At 43.6% G+C, this 19,846-nt stretch overlaps 1 protein-coding gene across 3 annotated transcripts in view; it reads right to left on the reverse strand.

Moving 5' to 3' along the window:
- plppr1 (phospholipid phosphatase related 1) overlaps window positions 1-19,846 on the reverse strand; it is a 130,395-nt gene that overhangs the window by 65,336 nt on the left and 45,213 nt on the right. Inside the window, exon 1 of one of the 3 annotated variants that reach the window (XM_041186336.1) lies at window positions 9,707-9,763. The exons of the other annotated variants lie outside the window; for them this stretch is intronic. The gene's annotated coding sequence lies outside the window, so the exon portion shown is untranslated. Of the gene's footprint in view, window positions 1-9,706; window positions 9,764-19,846 lie in introns of those variants that run through there. 3 annotated transcript variants of the gene reach the window in all.

Here is a 19,846-nt window from a genome sequence, read left to right on the forward strand (position 1 = left end):
ACTCTGCAGCAATCATGTTCATGAAACATGAATCTTTGCTGAATAAAATTTTACTAGGCTCTTATCAGTGTTATTCTAAACAGTCGCTGGCAGGACAGAACTTAAACTGTTGATGAAAGGAGCCATATTGCAATGGATGTTGCAAATTTGGCATTATGCATTTGTCCTGATGGGTTCAAGGTGAAAGACTTTGGCAATATGTTTCTCTTTGTGTTTTTGAGCAATGTTAAGGGGCAAAGTGACAAGTCTCATTTTGCAATTTCTTTCTTTAGAATATTTTTTTTCAAATGGAGTTGCGGGACCTCTCAGAATTACATAAGGTTGAATTTTACCAGCCCTGGGGAGATGGGCTGGAAGCTAGGGCAACTGTGCCACAAAAATGTCCGATTAAAAGCTACCCCCTCTCCCTGGCTGGCATTTTGCCAGTATCCAAGGGGCCCTCCACCGCAAGGGGAGTCCGCCAGGTAAACCTTCATGGTTTCCCAATTAGTTTGGGGGAGGGGACCCTCCTCAATGAGTGCTCCAAGGCCTGCAGTGGAGCCCCTTGGTGACAATAATCACCCCTTTGGCTAAGGCACCTCCCCTGGCATATGCCATCTTAACTCCTCCCCCCCCCCCCAACCTTTTCCCTCAGTCTCCAAAGTTTCCCTGTCTTGACTTGGCACAGTGCCCTGACACGATTATCAAAGAAACTTATCTTGTCTTCAGGGGTGCCTTGACATGGAGGCACCTCCTTCCTCATCCTGCAGCTTGACACTGGTCACCACAAGCGAAGGAGCTGCCAAGGCCTCTGAGCTGTTGACCCTCTGATTAGGCCAGTAGCTCTGGGAGGAGAGGACGATTGAGGACAGTGACCCCAATGGCAGCCTCTCAACTGAGAAAATGTTGCCCCAGGGTCCTGCTCTACACAGGATCTTGCTTTCTCTCCCAGCTGGGGACTTAGCTGCTGATAACTTTCAGCTTATAGAATGTACAGAACAGAAACAGGTCATTTGGCCCGACTGGCCTACGCTGGTGTTTATACTCCACATGTGCCTCATTCCACCTTACTTCATGTCAACTTATCAACATATCCTTCTATTCCTTTCTCCCTCCAATACAGTTCGGTCCTGACAATCAGATAACATCTTTACTTTTCTCTGAAACTTTGCTCAAGGATTAATAAAGAACAAATGTCTGAGTGCATCTCATCTTTCTAACTGTCAATGTACAATTAGGGACCCTTTAAAGGGTTAAACTTCTATAAAAGGAAGAAGGTAGTCATTTTGTGTTGTTTCTTCTAGATTGCGTGCAGCAACTTAGACCGGGATTTTCCAGCCCTGACATGGTGGGACCTGCCATAGGGGATGCGAGGGTCCAGCCAAAAGGCAGTAGGCGTGGGCTGGTAAAATCCCATCCATAGAAACCTCCAATCATCAGACTTTCCTCACCAAACACCAATCGACTTCTGTCTGACATCAGTTAGATTTAGATTCTCAATACAAACTGATCTGTTTATGGGGGAAGAAGCTTAACTACAGAGTAATACATTATTCATTTAAAGATGTTACCCTCCCTGTTATCATAAAACAGCAGATCATCCTACTTACCAAAAGTAAAACAATGGGAGATTGACTGAAGGATATCTTAAGTACTCTCTGTCTGTGCGGTGCAGTGTTCTGGTGTTGTAGAGTCACTTTGACCAATTGCAGCACAGAACCAGCTGAATCCAAAACTTAACACCTGCCCATAACTGTGGCTCTATCAAACCTTCCCATGCACCAACCTGGATAACTAGCAGAAGCTAGCCTACAAATCGTAATAAAGGGGAGAATTTATTGGATGGTAGGATTTTCCACCCCCCACAAAACTGCATTCCCCAACCCCACCCCACCCCCCCCCCCACCTCCCACCCAGTAGGGTTGGTGGGAAATGCATTAGCCAGGACTAGGACTACATGCAGTCTCCACATCCTAAGCCCAGGACCAGATAAGTGTGTGTGTGGGCAGTGGGGCGGGGGGCTTATGGCGTAGAGGGGAAGTGAGGCCCTGGGGAGGGGATGGGTGGGGACAGTGGAGGTTGGGCTCTTAATGGAAAGGCCAGGGGTCGGCAGTGTGCACCCACATGAAGCAGACTTTGGACGGGGCACCTGATGTGGAAAGGGGGCCCTTGAGGCCGGGTGTCCACCACTTCACCCCCGAGGCTTGAGCAGGGTGACCTGCTGGGATTCCCTCCTGCCCCTGAACTCCTTCCAACAGCCTCCTAATTGGCCACCTAAGGCCTCAATTTTGGCGAGGGTGGGCAGGCCTCGCCCACCCTGTACAAAATTGCAAACAAGTCAGGAGAAAGCAAGTGGCAGGAAAGCCGCCCCACCCTACATCAGCAAACCCTGGGGAAACCTTTTATGGGAACCATAAAATTCTGCCCAAGGTTTTGAATGTAAAACCGCCCTAAATATAAGACCATGAACTGCAATAACAAGTACTTACACTGAAAGTGCAGTGGTTTGTCATTTACACTGCCGACATACCCAACATTGCTTCACTTCTTTGGACAGAATAAACTACCCACATGAAATGAAAGCCCTTAAAAGGAGTACAAGTGTCAAAGGCACAAGAACATTTTAGATTTCATTTTCAATAATTTGGTGAGTTTTTCAGCATTGAGGAGTCTTGAATGAATGTGGGCATGGAATTTCCTCAACCATAAGGAACACTTCCTCAATATTTTCAAAAATACTCTTTCTATCAATTAGGAGTTAACTCCTGATATCTAATGTAACTTTCTCTTCCCAAAAATATCAGCTAATCTATTACTGCAAGAAAAGGGTATTAATTCACATTCATTTTTTTAAAGATGCCTAGTGGCAAATAGACTGTACTTGAAGCTAACCTTATCAACTGCAGGGTCATTCCAATTAAATTTAGAATTGTTTACACTTCATTTAAATGCTGCCAACCCCTTTGCTTTCCTCCCCCATCCCTTGTGTCAACTAACTGTGCATTGCTCTTGAGACCTTCAGACAAGCTCCAAACTGAAGTTTATGCCTTAAAAGTAGCCCAATGTTGATCACACTTTTTTCACAAATGTTACAACTTTAATTGTGGACTAGTAAGTACCATTTGGGATTTCAACAGACCAACTGATCCATTGCTTCCCAAAAGCTACCTAAACAATCACTCTCTGCCTCGTTCCACAAAGGCACCGCATTCCCTCCACAGGGATACTTTCTTTCTCTAATACACTGCAGTTCGTACTTGCTCAACCCCTCCAATCTTCCCCAGTTCGAAGGCACCACCACTCCATTCTGCCCACTAGTTCCCTTCTCCTCTCAGTTCATGCTGGCTCTCCTCCCTTCTCCCCGACACATAAAGTGCCTGGCCGATACACTTTTTTAAACCTCAATTCAAGTTGGCACTATTTCTCCGTCCTGCCATATTTCCTGCTGGACATGTTCATCCCCATCCCTTCATCCATCACATGCCAAAACTCCTCTCCATCGACCCCCTCAATTCAAGTTATCAATCATTTCCAACCGACCCATCCACTTTGAGCGTATGTTGTCAATCTTTCCCCATATCTCTTCACTTGATGCTGGCACTCTCCTCCCCTATCCCTGCTCCCTCTTCTACCTCAAGCTGTTCTTGTCGCAGGGATCCTGATGGAATTAAATTTAAATCCCTGGGCAAGTAACAGCAGTAAGAGGAGATAAGAGTCAGGATTAGTGCTATAGTCAGGAGAAATTCCTGGACTGTCCCTGGAGCAGATCCAAGAATGACACTGGATATTCATTAGCAATGTAAATATTTGCCTGGCAATGCTGACTACCCACATTTAATGCAGTTTGTTAGAAAAAACTTGCATTTATATAGCACTTTTAATGACCTCAAGACATTCAAAAGCACGTTCCCAACAACAAATTACTTTTAAAGTGTGGTGGGACAACAATGTGTCTTGTGCAATGTGAGATATTAATCTTTAATTTCGTTGGCTGGTCAGCTATACATTGAACATCCTTAAAAGGATTTTTGCCAAGCAAAGACACTGTCGGTAAAATGGCTGCTAATTTGCATTTGTGAAAGCCACATTCCCTGTCTTAGAGTTACCAAGTCTGCAGAACCCACAGATAGACATTCCCTTCAAGGTGTAAAAGCCTCCTTTCTACTTTAGGGGAAAATGGAGCCTTCAAGGAGTTAATAGCTGAGACATTAATATTCAATCACAATGGCTAATAGGATACAAGGAATTAATTGCCTGACCTATTGGAGGCCACTGTTGATCAATAACGCCTCCAACAACAGGAGAGAGAACAGGTCAGAGGGAACGATGACTGTGCACTTTGAAAGCCAGTCACATGGCACAGCAACCATCTTGCCTGCCACCAGAGATATAGAAAAGCCTGCAGAAAGTTATAACATAGAAGAAGTCCGCAGAATGGACCAGTAACATCATGTCTCTCTACCTGCTAGTTTCAAGTTTAGAGCCCCATCTCTGTTACACTTGGAATACATTACGGAGATAGAGAATTTTGATCAAGAGGAACTTCAAGTATCATAGAATCCACTTTGGGAAAAGCCAGATTATAGTTTAAAAGAGATTGTCTCTAGAAATTATAGCTACTGTCGGCCGCAACATCACTGGTATTTTAAGACCGCCAAGAAAACATTGGAATGTATATTTCTTCATTTTCTTATGGACTTTAACTCTTGCCAATTGCACCTCCTTCACCCTGTAAACTGCTCTGTTTTGCATGTCAGTGTGTGTATGTGTGTTTGTGGGTCGGCAGATTTGGGATGCATTTTTTTACCTTTTTAATAAGTCTTATATTTTTACCTGAGTGAGTTTTTAACAATAAAACTAACCCCATACTTGTTAACTCAATAGACATGGAGGGCTTATTTCTTCCTATAGCTTAACATACAGTCAAGTACATATTGAATTGGAAAAAAAAATCACATCTTTTAAAAAATTCAAGCTCTGTTACAGCTTTCCTCAGGAATGGGAAAGAGGAATTTATTCACCCTCCAGACTTAGAAGAAACTAAGAGATGTACAGAGACAAGAGACAAATGGCAAGCAATTGTGCTAAAGACACAGAGTGCCAGACTTGAAAGGGAAATGGGTGTACAGAGTGGTGAAACACAGAAACAGTGTAATAGCCACTCAGAGAGCAAGAGATGTACAGTAGAGAAATAACAGTAAGAAAATCAACAAAGAAAACAGCGAAATACAAAGATAAGAGAGAATTTTATCTCTATTGTACTGGGAAGCACTAGTCAGCTTGTTATAGAAACCATGCAATATTTATTCCACTGAAATCAATGCAGACTAACCTTGCCTTCACCACATAACAGCCCATGCAGTGAAGATGAAGAAATACCACATGTGAGAAAGTGTGAGAGGAACATGAAAGAGATAGAGCAAAAAAATTGAAAGCAGATGAACAGAAAGACAGTGATAATGGGATACAAAGAGTTGAGAGTGTAAGGTAAGGAGAGACAGTAACAGGAAGAGAAATACTTTCTTTTCACAGAATCACAGAATTTTAATGGCACAGAAGGAGGCCATTCAGCCCATCATGTCTGCACTGGCTCTTCAAATGAGCATTATAACCTAGATCCATTGCCCTGCCTTTTCCCCGTGCCCCTGCACATTATTTATATTCAAATAATCATCAAATGCCCTCTTGAATGCCTCAATTGAATCTGCCTCCACCACACTTCCAGGCAGTGCATTCCAGACCCAGACCACTCGTTGTGTGAAAAAGTTTTTTCTCACATCACCTTGCTTCTTTTGTAAATCACTTTAAATCTGTGCCTCCTCATTCTTGATTCCTTTACGAGCAGGAACAGCTTCTCCCAATCTACTTTGTCCAGCCCCCTCATGATTTTGAACATCTCTATCAAATCTCCTCTTAGCCTTCTTCTCTCCAAGGAGAACAGTCCCAACCTCTCCAATCAATCTTCGTAGCTGAAGTTTCTCATCCCTGGAACCATTCTTGTAAACTTCTTCTGCACTCTCTCCAATGTGTTTGTCCTTCCTATAATGTGGTGCCCAGTACTGTACCCAATACTCCAGCTGAGGTCTAACGAGTGTCTTATATAAATTCAGTATAACCTCCCTGCTCTTGTGCTCTATGCCCCTATTAATAAAGTCCAGGACACTATATGCTTTATTAACTGTTCTCTCCAGCTGTCCTGCCACCTTCAATGATCTATGCACATATACACCCAGGTCTTTCTGCCCTTGCACCCCCTTCAAAATTTCACCCTTTATTTTATATTGTCTTTCCTTGTGCTTCCTACCAAAATGAATCACCTCACACTTCTCCACATTGAACTTCATCTGCCACCTATCTGCCCAATCCACCAACTTGTCTGTGTTCTTTTGAAGCTCTATATTGTCCTTTTTGCAGTTTACAACACTCCCAAGTTTTGTATCATCCGCAAACTTTGAAATTATCCCCTGCACGCCAAGATCTAGGTCATTAATATATATCAGGAAAAGCAAGGGTCCCAATATCAACCCCCAGGGAACTCCACTACAAACTTTCCTCCAGCCCAAAAAATATCCATTGACCATTACTCTCTGCTTCCTATTTTTTAAACAATTTTGTATCTATGTTGATACTGTCTCTTTTGTTCCATGAGCATTAACTTTTCTCACAAGTCTGTTGCGTGGCACTGTATCACATGCCTTTTGAAAGTCCATGTACACCACATCAACAGCATTGCTCTCATCGACCTTTTCTGTTACCACGTCAAAAAACTCCAGCAAGTCAGTTAAACATGACCTCCCCTTTAGAAATCCATGCTGGCTCTTCCTTATAAGCCCATATTTTTCCATGTAACTACTAATTCTATCCCGAATAATTGTCTCTAGAATTTGCCCACCACTGAAGTTAAACTAACTGGTCTGCGATTGCTAGGTTTATCCTTACAACCTTTTTCGAATAGGGTGTAGTGCTCGCAATTCTCCAGTTCTCTGGCACCTCCCCTGAGTCTAGGGAAGACTGAAAGATTATGTCCAGTGCCCCTGCAATTTCTACTCTCACTTCCTTCAATATCCTTGGATGCATCTCATCCGGTCCCAGTGCCTTGTCAACTTTAAGTACCTACAGTCTATTCAACACTTCCTCCTTATCAATTTTGAATTTTGTCTATAAGCAACACCAAAGGAGTACTAGTAATTTTTAAAAATGAACTCAAAAGTCTGGCAAATCTGTCAGAAAATATATATTTTTTTCATTCTTAGACTGCATTGGAAAGAGAAATTAGATAATCAAATATACTTTCAAAACACTGAAATACATCTATTATAAGAGCAGCAGAGAACACTTAGGCCAGGATTTTCTGTTCGCCCCGACACGTAAAATGACGCGGAGAGACATCTGGAATGTGTCCCGACATCACCACGTGTCATTCCAATCTTTCGCTCGGCGGGCGCACACCGGACTCGGCTGCGTGCCCGCCAAACTGTCAAAGGCCTGTTAAGGCCATTAATAAACTAAGTAAGCAATTTGACAGGGCCGTCTGTCCAACCTTAAGGTTGGCGGGGGGGCAAGCGAAGAGCCCAGGCGGCCTTCGCATTTTTCATGAAACCTCATCCGCGGACGGGATGAGGTTTCTCGAAGGGCTTATTAAATTGAAAAATATTTTTTAAATGTTTGATAAACATGTCCCAATTCATGTGACGCTGTCACATGAGGAGACCTGTGTAAATGATTTTTTACCTTCTTTTATTTTGAATTTTGAAACTGAACTTAATCTCCCCAAGGCAGCTCCATGCCTCAGTAGTGCTGAGCGCTACCGGGCGCGTGTCTTGCTGCATTGGTCTTACGTAAAATGGCGGCGCGCAGCCAATCACGGGCAGCGATCCACTCCGTGCCCGCCCGCTCCCGACCGACCCGCAAGACAGAGAGAAAATTCCCCCCCCCCCCAAGGTAGAATCACACTTTGGAAGGTATATTACATAAAATTACACAGGGTTGGATTTTATATTCTCGTGCAGTTGTGAGGGAGGCGGAATGGAAAATGAATGGTCCACTGGCTTCTGCCCCAGTCCTCTCAGCACAGCAAATCAAGCGTCTTATAGCCAATTAGGGATGCGAGGATCGGGAGTCTAGGCCGGGATGTCATGCAGCAGAAAGGTTATGCTGTGAACAGGAAGTCGGTCATAGCTCCGAATTTAATGGCCCCCCTGCCCTCTCAACCTCTCTTTATCTTTTATTGAAGGCTGAAAAATGTTTTTGTTAAAAAAGGAACTCAAAAGTCATACAAACACTGCCACTTTCACTGACACAATCTGTTGCTGCATTTAGCCATTTCTTTGGCTCTTGTGCCACCCTGTCATAGCTGCTGTAAAACACTCCCAAACTTTTTACCCATCCACTGCCTGAAAAATGCAGCAGGCAATGAAAAATCCCATACAATTGGCTTTTTAACAAGCTCAATAGCTGGATAATCAATAGTCACTCAGTAGTACAGAACTTGAGTATCACTGAGAAAAGAGACATATCGAAGTTTTTCGTCTTACACTATTTAGGACACTTTGCAAGAATACCAATATAAGGGGAAAACAACAATTTATACTGTATGTGAAGAGAGTGCTGATTAGTTGGCAAATGGACTCTGATTGGTGAGGCATTTCCATGGGGAATGCACCAGTAATGGTGACAGACATTGGTGATTTAAAAATGGTGGGTCGGCTTCTGATTTAGTGCTCACTCGCCTTCCCTAATATTTGAGACTGGCATGATGACGTCATATTGCCGACCCGACGTCAATACGCTCGATTTACAGCTGTAAAATCCACAGTATTTACAGCTCAGAAAAAGGCCATTCAAGACAATGGGTCCATGCCACTGCTTATGCTCCACATGAACCTCCTCCTGCCCCTCTCCATTTGGATTGCCAATCCACCAGGATTGAATTGAAGATCAATCTCCAGGACACTGTGGTGTGCAACCCTGGAAAAATGTCATAGGGACATTAAAATAGATTGTATTTTTTTTCATCTCCTTTGAACATTTCTCTTTACCAGATACAAAGACATTGAAAATAGGGGGGAGGCAGAAGACTGTTGGGCTGACAGTCAAGCGTTATCCAGTTGGGTAATGAGTCTTTTTATTTTTCAATTGGTATAGGAAGGCAGTGTGTCACAAGGATGGATGTGTTGACCAACTAATGGCTGGAATGTGGGGGCAAGTCATGCGATGAAACCTCCAGGATATACATTTAATCACAGTTGGCAACTCCACTCCTCATCTAACCTGATCATTGTCATCTATTTTCTCTTCCCTCATGTATTTATCCAGCTTCCCCTTAAATGCACCTATCCCCCACAATGATACCCTGCGGTAGTGAGTTCCACATTTTAATTACTCTCTGTTTTATAGTTTCTCCTGAATTCCCTACTGAGGTTATTAGTGACTGTCTTAGTTTGATGGACCTAGTTTTGCACCCCACCCCACCCCACCCCCCCCCTCCCCCCACCCCCCCCCCCCCCCCCCCCCCCCCCCCTCCGCTCCTCATACATGGAAACGTCCTCCCCACTTTCAAATCCCTTCATAATCTTAAAAACATCTCTGAGGTCAGTTGGCTATAATGCCAGCACAAGACCCGGTCAGAATGGATCTAATTGGATCATTTCTCCTGTCAATCACAGCTGGATTCCTGGAAGTGGTTGGGATTGATTTCACTGCGAGTTATTTATATTACATAACTAACCTTCACCCTTCAATTTTCTGGAGAAATATTCCGGTTTGCTGTAGTTTGTGTGACTTTGACTCTAAACCATAGTTTGTAGAGGCTCTTTAAGCTGTGTAGCAAATAAGAGAATAAGAATTAGGAGCAGGAGTAGGCCATTCAGCCCCTTGAGCCTGCTCCGCTATTCAATAAGATCATGGGCTGATCTGACTGTGGCCTTAACTCCACTTTTCTGCCTCCCCCCAACATAACCCTTGACTCCCTGTCTGTCAAACTCAGCCTTAAATATATTCAATGACCCAGCCTCCTGCTCTCTCTCTCTGGGGAAGGGAGTTCCAAAGAATAATGACCCTCTGAGGGAAGAAATTCCTCCTCATCTGCCTTCAAACATTTTCACCTTCAAGTAATGATCCAATTCTCTTTTCAAACCTATTATTTAATCTGCTTCCATCACCCTTTCATCTAATACATTCTAAGTAATCTTTAATAATGAGTATCCTACAAGGTTTCGTGTGTAATAGAAACAGAAAGTGCTGGAAATACTCAGCAGATCTGGCAGCATCTGTGAAGAGAGAAACAGAGCTAATGACTTGAGTCAAATTATGACTCCTCTTCAGAACTGACTCAGACTCATATTCATATTCGATTCAAAAGGACAACTCTGTTTCTCTCTCCACAGATCCTGTCAGGCTGCTGTGTTTCTCCAGCATGCTCTGTTTCTATTTCAGATTTCCAGCAACCACAGTCTTTTGCTTTTATTTTCAAGTCTTGCATGTCTTTTTTTGTCTTTCCGATTTAAATCACTGTCTCAATCAGAATTTTGTTCTTGAGACAGAGACAGATGGTTTACAACAGATGTCTTTGGAAGATTTTTCATATTTATGCAACCTCGATATCCTTGCCACATCAATTTGGCATCCCTGTGAATCTATGTCTGCTATTTTGTGAAGTTATCTTTCTCCTGCTGCTTCCGTTTTGTGTTCCGTGTTCCACAATCCAAGAAAAATCTGCACCAATTCAGCTCTGGAATTCCCTCTCAAAACCCCTCTGCCTCTCTATCTCTCTTCCTCCTTTAAGGTTCCCCTTAAAATCTATGTCTGCCATCAGCCCAAATCTCACCTTGTGTGACTTGGTCTCAAATTTTGGTTTGGAGGTTCTCCTGTAAAGCGCCTTGGAATGTTTTATCACATTAAAGATACCATATAAATGCAAGTTGTTGTTGTAGACAGACAATGTTTGTAGTTTGGAGTTCAGCAAGAACTTTTGGTAGTTTTGTATTGCCTCTCTGTTGATTGGCTCATACTAATCATAGGATGGTTAAAAGCATGTTGCCTTCCATGGTCGCCAAAGTGCATATTGGCGCTTCTATATCAGCCAATGAGTCAGAGGCCGAACAAGATTGAGTCCATTTATTCAGCAAACACTTGCTTAACAGGGGCTGTACAGGATTGCGCTGACAGGGCTTTTCCCCTCATGAAGGAATCTAGAACTAGGTGAAAAATGCAGCAAGCAATGAAAAATCCCATACAATTGGCTTTTTAACAAGCTCAATAGCTGGGTAATTAATAGTCATTTGGTAGTACAGAACTTGAGTATCGCTGAAAAAAGAGACATGTCAAAGTTTTTCGTCTTGCACTTATCAGGACACTTCACAAGAATACCAATATAAGGGGAATACCTGGAAATCTTGCCAATATGGTTATGGCAGGCAGTAAGTGCAGTAGAGTCTCCTGGTCAACCATACTTGATACAGAGTGGCGCCCCTCAAAATATAGCCTCTGACTTCATGGCCTATGACCTGTTCCAGAAAAACAGGCTATGGAAAACATGCATAAGCATGGGCTTTGTCTGTCTCATGTATCTCCAGGCTCAGGAAGTCTTCTAAGTCGAGAGCTCTGCTACATCTCCTCTGGACCGATTGTTTGTTTCTGTGTTGGCCCCGTTCACCTTGCACTATCATCCCTTTTGTCAATCAGTCACTGCTGCCCTCCGTCCTTTCAGTGAATTTCCTCTTTTCCTCTCTTCCAGCTCCCCGCTCTCCCCACCACCACCACCACCAGCTCCCCAAACTTTTCCCTGACTGTGTACTTGCTTAAAAGACCTCGTAACATCTTTCAGTTCTGACGAAAGGTCATCGACCTGAAACATTAAACCTTTTGTTTCTCTTCCCACCAGTTGCTGAGTGTTTCCAGCATTCCCTGTGTTAATGTCCCGGGGCTAGGGCAGGAGGAAGAAAGCAAATTAACCAGGACTCAATTACTCTCCCATGACCTCTGCTGTAAAATGTCGGGTGTGACTGCGAAGAGCCCAAAAGGCTCAATAACATCTACTGTCCAAGGTCACGTGTGAACTGTAGTCCAGGGTAAGTCAGCAACACAGTAGTGGAAATTAAAAGAAATTTGGAATGAAGAAAAGCATCAATGTCTGGAGAGGAGGGAGGTCTCGCTATGCACCACGTGCAATGAAAGATGATAAATAATGGATTTACGGTTTCGTTCCAAAGGAAACCACACTGCAGCATTTCGCCACACTGTCATAAGTTAAGCCGAGACCCCATGTGCCCCCTCAGGTGGACGTAAAAGAGCCCAAGGCAATCCATTTATGAAGGAGAAGAAGCAGTCCGGTCAATATTTATTCACCAACAAACACCAGCAAAGATAGATTAGAGCAAAAGCTTTACACTTCAATACAAAAACTTTTCCAGCTGTCAAGTGATTCAGGCCAGCCTGGTGTTGTGAAAGGCACAATTATAAACACAAGTTTAAAGTATTTTTTTTTTCCTTTTAAAGGTTCTAAACAGGATACCTTCGATGTCTACTGAACACAAATCACTGTCACTTCATCTTCACTCTCTATTCGCTCTGTTCTGGGCCGTATGTGCAGAATCTGTCACTCACACACCACAATAATTCTCAACATTCAAAGCTGACACTCGTGAGGCATCACAAAAGAATTCTATTTAATCCATTGCCATTCAAAATGTCAATATTGTTAGGGTTGCTGCAAATCTACTGAAAAAATGCAATCAGCTCATCTTCAGCCAGAGGCCGCCTGACATTTGCAGTCAAAACTGTCAACTGGAATGGAGTAAATCTCCTGGTGCAGTAAGGATAAGGGTGAGAGCCAGATAAATGCAGCAGCCGCCTAGACAGAAAATTAATAAATGCAATGAATAAACCCATGACAGTTAGCCATCTCTGAAAGGAAAAAAAAATACAGTTTTGAAGCTGGGTTTGGAGGCAATTTGGTCCTGCAGTTTATGATATTTTTCTCCCCAGTCACATGGCACCAAGGATGTGACGGTGTAGTGGTATTATCACTGGGCCAGTAATCCAGAGACCCAGGGTAATGCTTAGGGACCTGGATTTGAATCCCACCATAGCAGCTGATGAAATTTCGATTCAATTAAAAGTTTGAGAACACAACCGTTGTCAATTGTAGTGAAATTCCGGTCTCCTCTACATTGAAGAGAACAAACGCAGACTGGGTGACCGATTTGCAGAACACCTTCGTTCTGTCCGCAAGCATTACCCAGACCTCCCTGTTGCTTGCCATTTTAACACTCCACCCTACTCTCTTGCCCACATGTCTGTCCTTGGCTTGCTGCATTGTTCTAGTGAAGCTCAACGCAAACTGGAGGAACAGCACCTCACCTTCCGACTAGGCACTTTACAGCCTTACGGACTGAATATTGAATTCAACAACTTTAGATCTTAAACTCCCTCCTCCATCCCCACCCCCTTTCCGTTTCTTCCCCCTCCCTTTTGTTTTTTTCCAATAATTTATATAGATTTTTCTTTTCCCACCTATTTCCATTATTTTTAAATCTATACCTCTTATGCCCTTTTAGTCTTATTTCACCCCACCCCTACTAGAGCTGTACCTTGCGTGTCCTGCCTTCCATTCTTAATTAGCACATTCTTTTAGATAATATCACCACCTTCAACACCTCTTTGTTCTTTTGTCTGTGACATCTTTTGATTATCTACTCCTATCACTGCTTGCTTGTCCCAACAACCACCACCCCACTCCCACTTCTCTCCCCCAACCCACCCCCCCCACCTTAAACCAGCTTATATTTCACCCCTCTCCTATTTTTACTTAGTTCTGTTGAAGGGTCATGAGGACTCGAAACGTCAACTTTGTTCTTCTCCGCCGATGCTGCCAGACCTGCTGAGTTTTTCCAGGTAGTTCTGTTTTTGTAGTAAAAATCCATCTGTGTTTAGGGAAGGCTACCTGCTATCCTTACCTAATCTGACTTCTGTGTGTGTGTGTAAATGGCCTAGCAAGTTCTGAGGGGCAATTAGGGATTGGCCATTCCATGAGTGAATTTTTTTTTAAATTGAAAATCTAGGAATTGAAGATCAATCTCCAGGACACTGCTGTGGGCAACCCTGGAGGAAAATCATAGGGACATTAAAAAAGATTGGCCTGAATTTTTTGCTTGGTGGGAGCGGACGGGAATTGGGTGCCTGACCGCGATTTCACCTGTGAAACACGTGCTGAGAAAGGCTCAGCACTGCCGGTGGGGGCGAGAAGAGGGCAGGTGCTGGTGAGAGCTTCCAGTGAGCTCCCTGAAAGCAGATGGCTGCCCCAGGGAGTTGCAGACCTCCACAGAATAAACGAAACAGCAAAAATGCTGCAAAATGTGTCCAGGCAGCACCATCAAGCGCCTTGAAAGCAAACCTCATAACATAAAAAACAGTCCCCAGATATCTCTTTTTTTCTTATTTCCCCCGCGGATATTTCATCCCATCCCGGATCGAGGTTTGAGCAAATATATAAAGGCCGCCTGGCCGATCGTAAAGGTGGACGAGCCACGAAAAATCGCTTTCAATTGCTCCTTCATGGGCTTGATTGTTGGCGGGCATGCTTCCGACTGCCATGTGCCCCCACTGAGCGAGATATCACTGGCGCTACCTAGCGACCAGATGGGCCGGATGAGCATCTACCTACGTGACGTAAAATTCTGGCCATTGTCCTTTTTTTCCATTCTCTTTGACGTTCCAGAAATAAAAACATTGGGAAGGACTTTTAGCTCGGCGGGATCGGCCGGGGAACAGACTCCTGACCGCGATTGTGCACTGGATGGGCCTATTCAAGGCCAGCCAGTGTGAAACGTGCACTGAAACGCTCAGTGCTGCCGGCGTGTGCGGGGGGTGGGGGTGGGAGGAGAGCGAGCGCTGAAGTCAGCGCAGGCGTGGGGGAGTGTAGAATGATAGTTCCCTGAGGGCAGAGAGAGCTGCCTCAGGGAGCTGAAGAGTTTTAAATGCAATAAAATCAGATTTTGAAATCCGTAAAAAAAAATGCCCACGCATCAGAATCAGTCACCTGAACATAAAGGGCAGGATTTTCCCCGGGAAGGTGGGGGGGAATCTCAAAATCGAGAGTGCGCATGCATGCGAAAGAGAGCACTCATCTCCCTGAGGCTAAGTGCTGCCTCAGGGAGATGGTCTGTTCTGTGACAAATATTAACAATAGAAAAAAAATGAGTTGGGACATGTCCATAATTTTTTTTAAAACTTTATTAAAATTTTTCAAAACCTAAATGAAACCCCATCCCGCTGGTGGATGAGACTTTGTGCTTTTCCTAATTCCCACCTTAAGGTTGGATGGGCAGGCCTATTAATTAGCTAAATGACTCTGTCAATGGCCTCAATTGGCTATTGACAGGTCAGTGGGCGCACAGCTGATTTTGCTGCACCCCTGCCTACCGGAAAATTTAAATGGGGCGGGATGATGTCGGGAGTTCCTCCTGATGTCACCGCTCATTATTTTATGCCTTGGCGAGTGGGCTCCGCAACCTCCCACTCGCCGATGGAAAAATCCTGCCCATAGAAGATGAACATTCTGTCCATACATTTTATATTAATTTAATAACGAAAACCTCATCCTGCCCGTGGACGAGGTGTCCTGAAAAATGCAAAGGCCGCCTGGCCAATCCGCCCTCCTGCCAACCGAAACATTGGACGGGCAATGAAAAATCTCCGTTAATTACAACTTTAATGACTTTAGTAGGCCTCTTAATTGTTAGCTGGAGTGCTTCCAACTCTCACCGCCCGAAATATCACGCAAATCTGCAATGACGTCGGGACACTCGCCCAACATCATCACGTGCTATTTCACGTTCGAGCGAGTTGGGCGTGCGCCCGCAGGCCGTGTGAAAAATTCTGCCCATTAAAAATGGGGATAAAAGGCTGTTTGGCCAACAGTCAAGCATTATCCAATTGGGCGGTGAGAATGTTTGCTTTCCAATTGGTGTAGGAAGGCTCAAGGCTGGATATGTTGAACGACTAATGGCTGGAGCGTGGGGGCAAGTCATGTGATGAAACCTCCAGGAATACATATAATCATGGTTGGTGACCTTAGCTCCCTTCAGTATCTCTACTTTGCCTCTGTGCATTCTCGATGAAGCTTCTTGATGTGTCTGGTGCCTTCCTGAATGAGCCTTCTCCATTTTGACTGGTCAGGGTCTCCCATGAGTCGACATGTTGTTTGACCTCTTCGGGGATGCTTTGAGGACATTGCTAAAGCCTTTCCCCTGTCTTCCTGACAGTCTCCTGCCATGACTATTGTACATATTCTTATTCAACAGCCCTTCAGAAGCAGCTGCTCCGCTATTTAATTCCAATTCAATTTCAGTCAGGAGGGTCTCTCTTTCAATAAGATCTTTCATCATCATTCTGATTTTTGTGCCAGCTCAGCATTGGCACTTAAAATTTTCCCTGTCATGAAGGTTGTGATTTAAAATCTCACCCCTGAGACTTGAGGACAAAAGCTTGACTGACACACCAGTGTTGCGCTGCCTGAGGTGCTATCTTTCGGATGAGTTAACCCTATCTGCCCCCTCAGCCGGATGTAAAAGATCCTATGCCACTATTTCGATGAAAATCAACGGAGTTATCCCTGGTGTCCCGGGCCAATTTTAATACTCAGGCAACATCATTAAAGCAGATCACCTCGAGCCAAATTGTGCACAGCATGATCCCATGGACAGCAGTGTGATAAATAATCAAATGGTCTGTTTTTAATGGTGTTGATTGAGTGGGAAATATTGGCCAGGACAATAGGAAAAACTGCCCTGCTTCCCTTCAAAAAAAAAATAGCATTGGATCTTTTACATCCCTCTAAGAGGACGGACAGGACCTCGGATTAACATTTCTTCAGAGAGACACAACCTCCGACAGTACAGCACTCCCTCGGTACTGCGCCAGGAATATCAACCTAGATTCTAGAGTGGAGTTTGAACCCACAACCTTCTGACTCGGAGGTAATTAGTGACTGGTCTGCAGAAGAAACAAATATCTGGACTTATTGACCTGAACAGGGGATTCTCTGATCTGAATTGGATTGGAATTAAATAGCGGAGTCGCTGATTCTAAAAAAGCTGTTAAAAAAGAATATGTATCAGCCTGTGATTTTTAACAAAAAATTGCTCAGGTACTTTTTTGACAATTGAAATCTCGCTATCCAATTCAACACTCAGGTGGAAGGATCATTATTGGACAGAAGGTTTAAAATGCCGAAGCTTCCACAGGGATTAAAACTTTTCTGCTTTAAGGGTTGGCTGTTTTATGGGATTGGATTTGGAGAGCTTCTTTCTGTTTTGGAAACAAGAGGGCCCATGGTTTGACGTCTTGAGCACCACTGGCATCACATCTTTGTGAGGAGAAATTTATAATTGAGATACATTTTCAAATTCTAAAAAGATGAGCCAGCCACTTTTGTGTGAAGATGGTATCGCCTAGGCAAGCACCCTTTTTAGTTATATCACCTCTGGTTTGGTGGGCTACACTCTTACCTCTGACTCAGAAGGTTATTGGTTCAAGTCCTGCTTTGGAGACTCGAGCATAAAGCATGGGGCTGAGGGAGTGCTGCATTGTTGGAGGTACCACCTTTCAGGTGAGATATTAAACTGAGGTTCCATTTGCCCTTGCAAGTGCATGGAAAAGATCCCATGGCACTATTTCAAAGAAAAACAGGGATGTTTTCCCTGGCCTCCTGTCTGACACTATTAGAACATATTATCTGGTCACTTATTTCATTTCCGTTGGTGGGAGCTTGCTGTGTGTAAATTGGTTGCTATGTTACAATAGTGAGTACACTTCAAAAATACTTCATTGCCTGTAGAGCACTTTTGTATTTCATGAGGTTATGAAGGGCACTTTATAAATTCAAGTCTTTTCTTTAGATCTCACTAGTTATATTCAGACTATTCAATTAAAAAAAATACACAATATTTTGTTTCTTCGAATTTATTATTAATAAAGTGAACAGTAAAATAATGAGAGACGCAACAAAGATGTTCCTATCCTGCTTAATAAAGACATCAGTTGTTGCTCTGTGGGTGTTGGATATTAAAACAACTAACTGATGAAGATTAATTTAAGCCGAAATTCTCCTTGTATATGGGTCTCAAGGCAACGTCTTCAGTCAAGTGCTATCTGATATGCTCCTTCCAAGACTCAACTCCCAGAACAATCAGCAGGGATCTCGTTTAATACACAGCAGTACATTCAATTAGAAGGACAGGCTTCAGCTATCAGTAGGAGCGTTGGAGCTTCATAAGTTTACAGCTCAGAGTTCTAGATGCAGCAGATTTCTTTCCGTGTGGACTTTGCAGCTGGTGATGGTCTTAACATAAATCTAGGTTTATGAGCTTGGTTGTCCCAGTATCTGTAATATTTTCAAGTGTTGTTGCTAATTAGGAAGTTAGTGAGTCGGAGGTTGTCAAACAGAACTTTTCTTCATCCAATATTTAATAAAGCTATTGAATAAATGACAAGGATGGCCATTGAAGCTGGCAGAATTGGACTTGAGAGGTAATTGGAGAAAGACATAAATTTCTCAGCAAGGGATAGGCTAGTGGGGGTTGGAACTTATCAAAGAAAAAAAAATGATTTTACGACTGCCCCCATTTCCTGTATAGTTTCCTGTGAGAGATGTTCCCTCCATCAAGCCATCTGGTATTTGAATTAGGCTGCGGACTATATACCACAATGTGTGTGAACTGGAGTTTTGATTGGCTGCCATCAATCATCAATAGATGGCAGGTGTAAACATCCTTCCCTCTGTGTTATATGCAGCAAATCAAGTCCCTTGGGCAGGGGAACTTAGCTTCATATGGTGCACTTCTGCTGATGGCTGAAGAGACCAATCCATGAGAAGCCACAAGTTCTGCCACAAGTGTCACATATGAAGTGGTTATCAGGTATCGTTGTGGGTTGTTGTTCTTGGTGTTGGTGTCCATTGTCAAGCCGTTGTAGCCACTGATCGTCATGGTGATACATGACAGCCCACAGATGATGTCCCTATTTTCCTCTGTCATTGACTAGTGACTCCAAGGTGGGAAAATTGATATTTAGGGATGTTGAGTCATACTTGCATGCATCTTTGAAGTGGAGCTTTGGACGTCCTACAGTCTGGCTCCAGCTACCTTGCTGCACTGAAAATCCTTGTCTGTGTGTCTGTTGTCCTAGCTCTGTTGTTTGTCAGATTTTACTAATCACATCATCACTAAAAAGTTCTTCTTTGCTACAAAGCACTACTGAGGGAGTGCGGCACTGTCAGAGGTGCCATCTTTCAGGTGTGACCTTGAACTGTATCTTTCCTCTCAGGTGGCTGTAAATTTCAAACAATAGAGGGTGGGGGGGGGGTTCTCCCCAACTCCATGGCCAATATTTATCCCTCAACCAACATCACTAACCAAATCTAGACATTATTTCATTGCCATTTGTAGGATTTTGCTGTGTGCTAATTGGCTGCTATGTTTCCTAGATTCAGTTACACCCTAACTGAAACAGTGGAAAAGGGAAAATTGCAAGTGAGAGGGCCAAGGATGGCAATGGATAGTCAAGGTTTGAGGTGAACAGTGAGGACCTCCCTAGGGAGTTGATAGCCCAGGAGCCAAGCAATGTTCCCCTCCAGCAAATTCCCACCTCATTCAGCATGGGATGTGCCTGTTGTCTACCCACTCCAGTACCTTTATTTTCCTATTTTCAATATTTTGATATCTAGTAAAGAGAAATGTTTTTTTAAAAAAATGAAAGAAAAATCTATCCTAATGCCCCCTATAATATTTCTCCAAGGTTGCACACAGCAGTGTCCTGGAGACTGATCTTCAATTACTGAAGACTCCAGGCCAATCCTGGATGGTTGGCA

Source organism: Carcharodon carcharias, chromosome 4 (assembly GCF_017639515.1).
Source record: "Carcharodon carcharias isolate sCarCar2 chromosome 4, sCarCar2.pri, whole genome shotgun sequence".
In the NCBI taxonomy this organism is placed as follows: Eukaryota; Metazoa; Chordata; class Chondrichthyes; order Lamniformes; family Lamnidae; genus Carcharodon; species Carcharodon carcharias.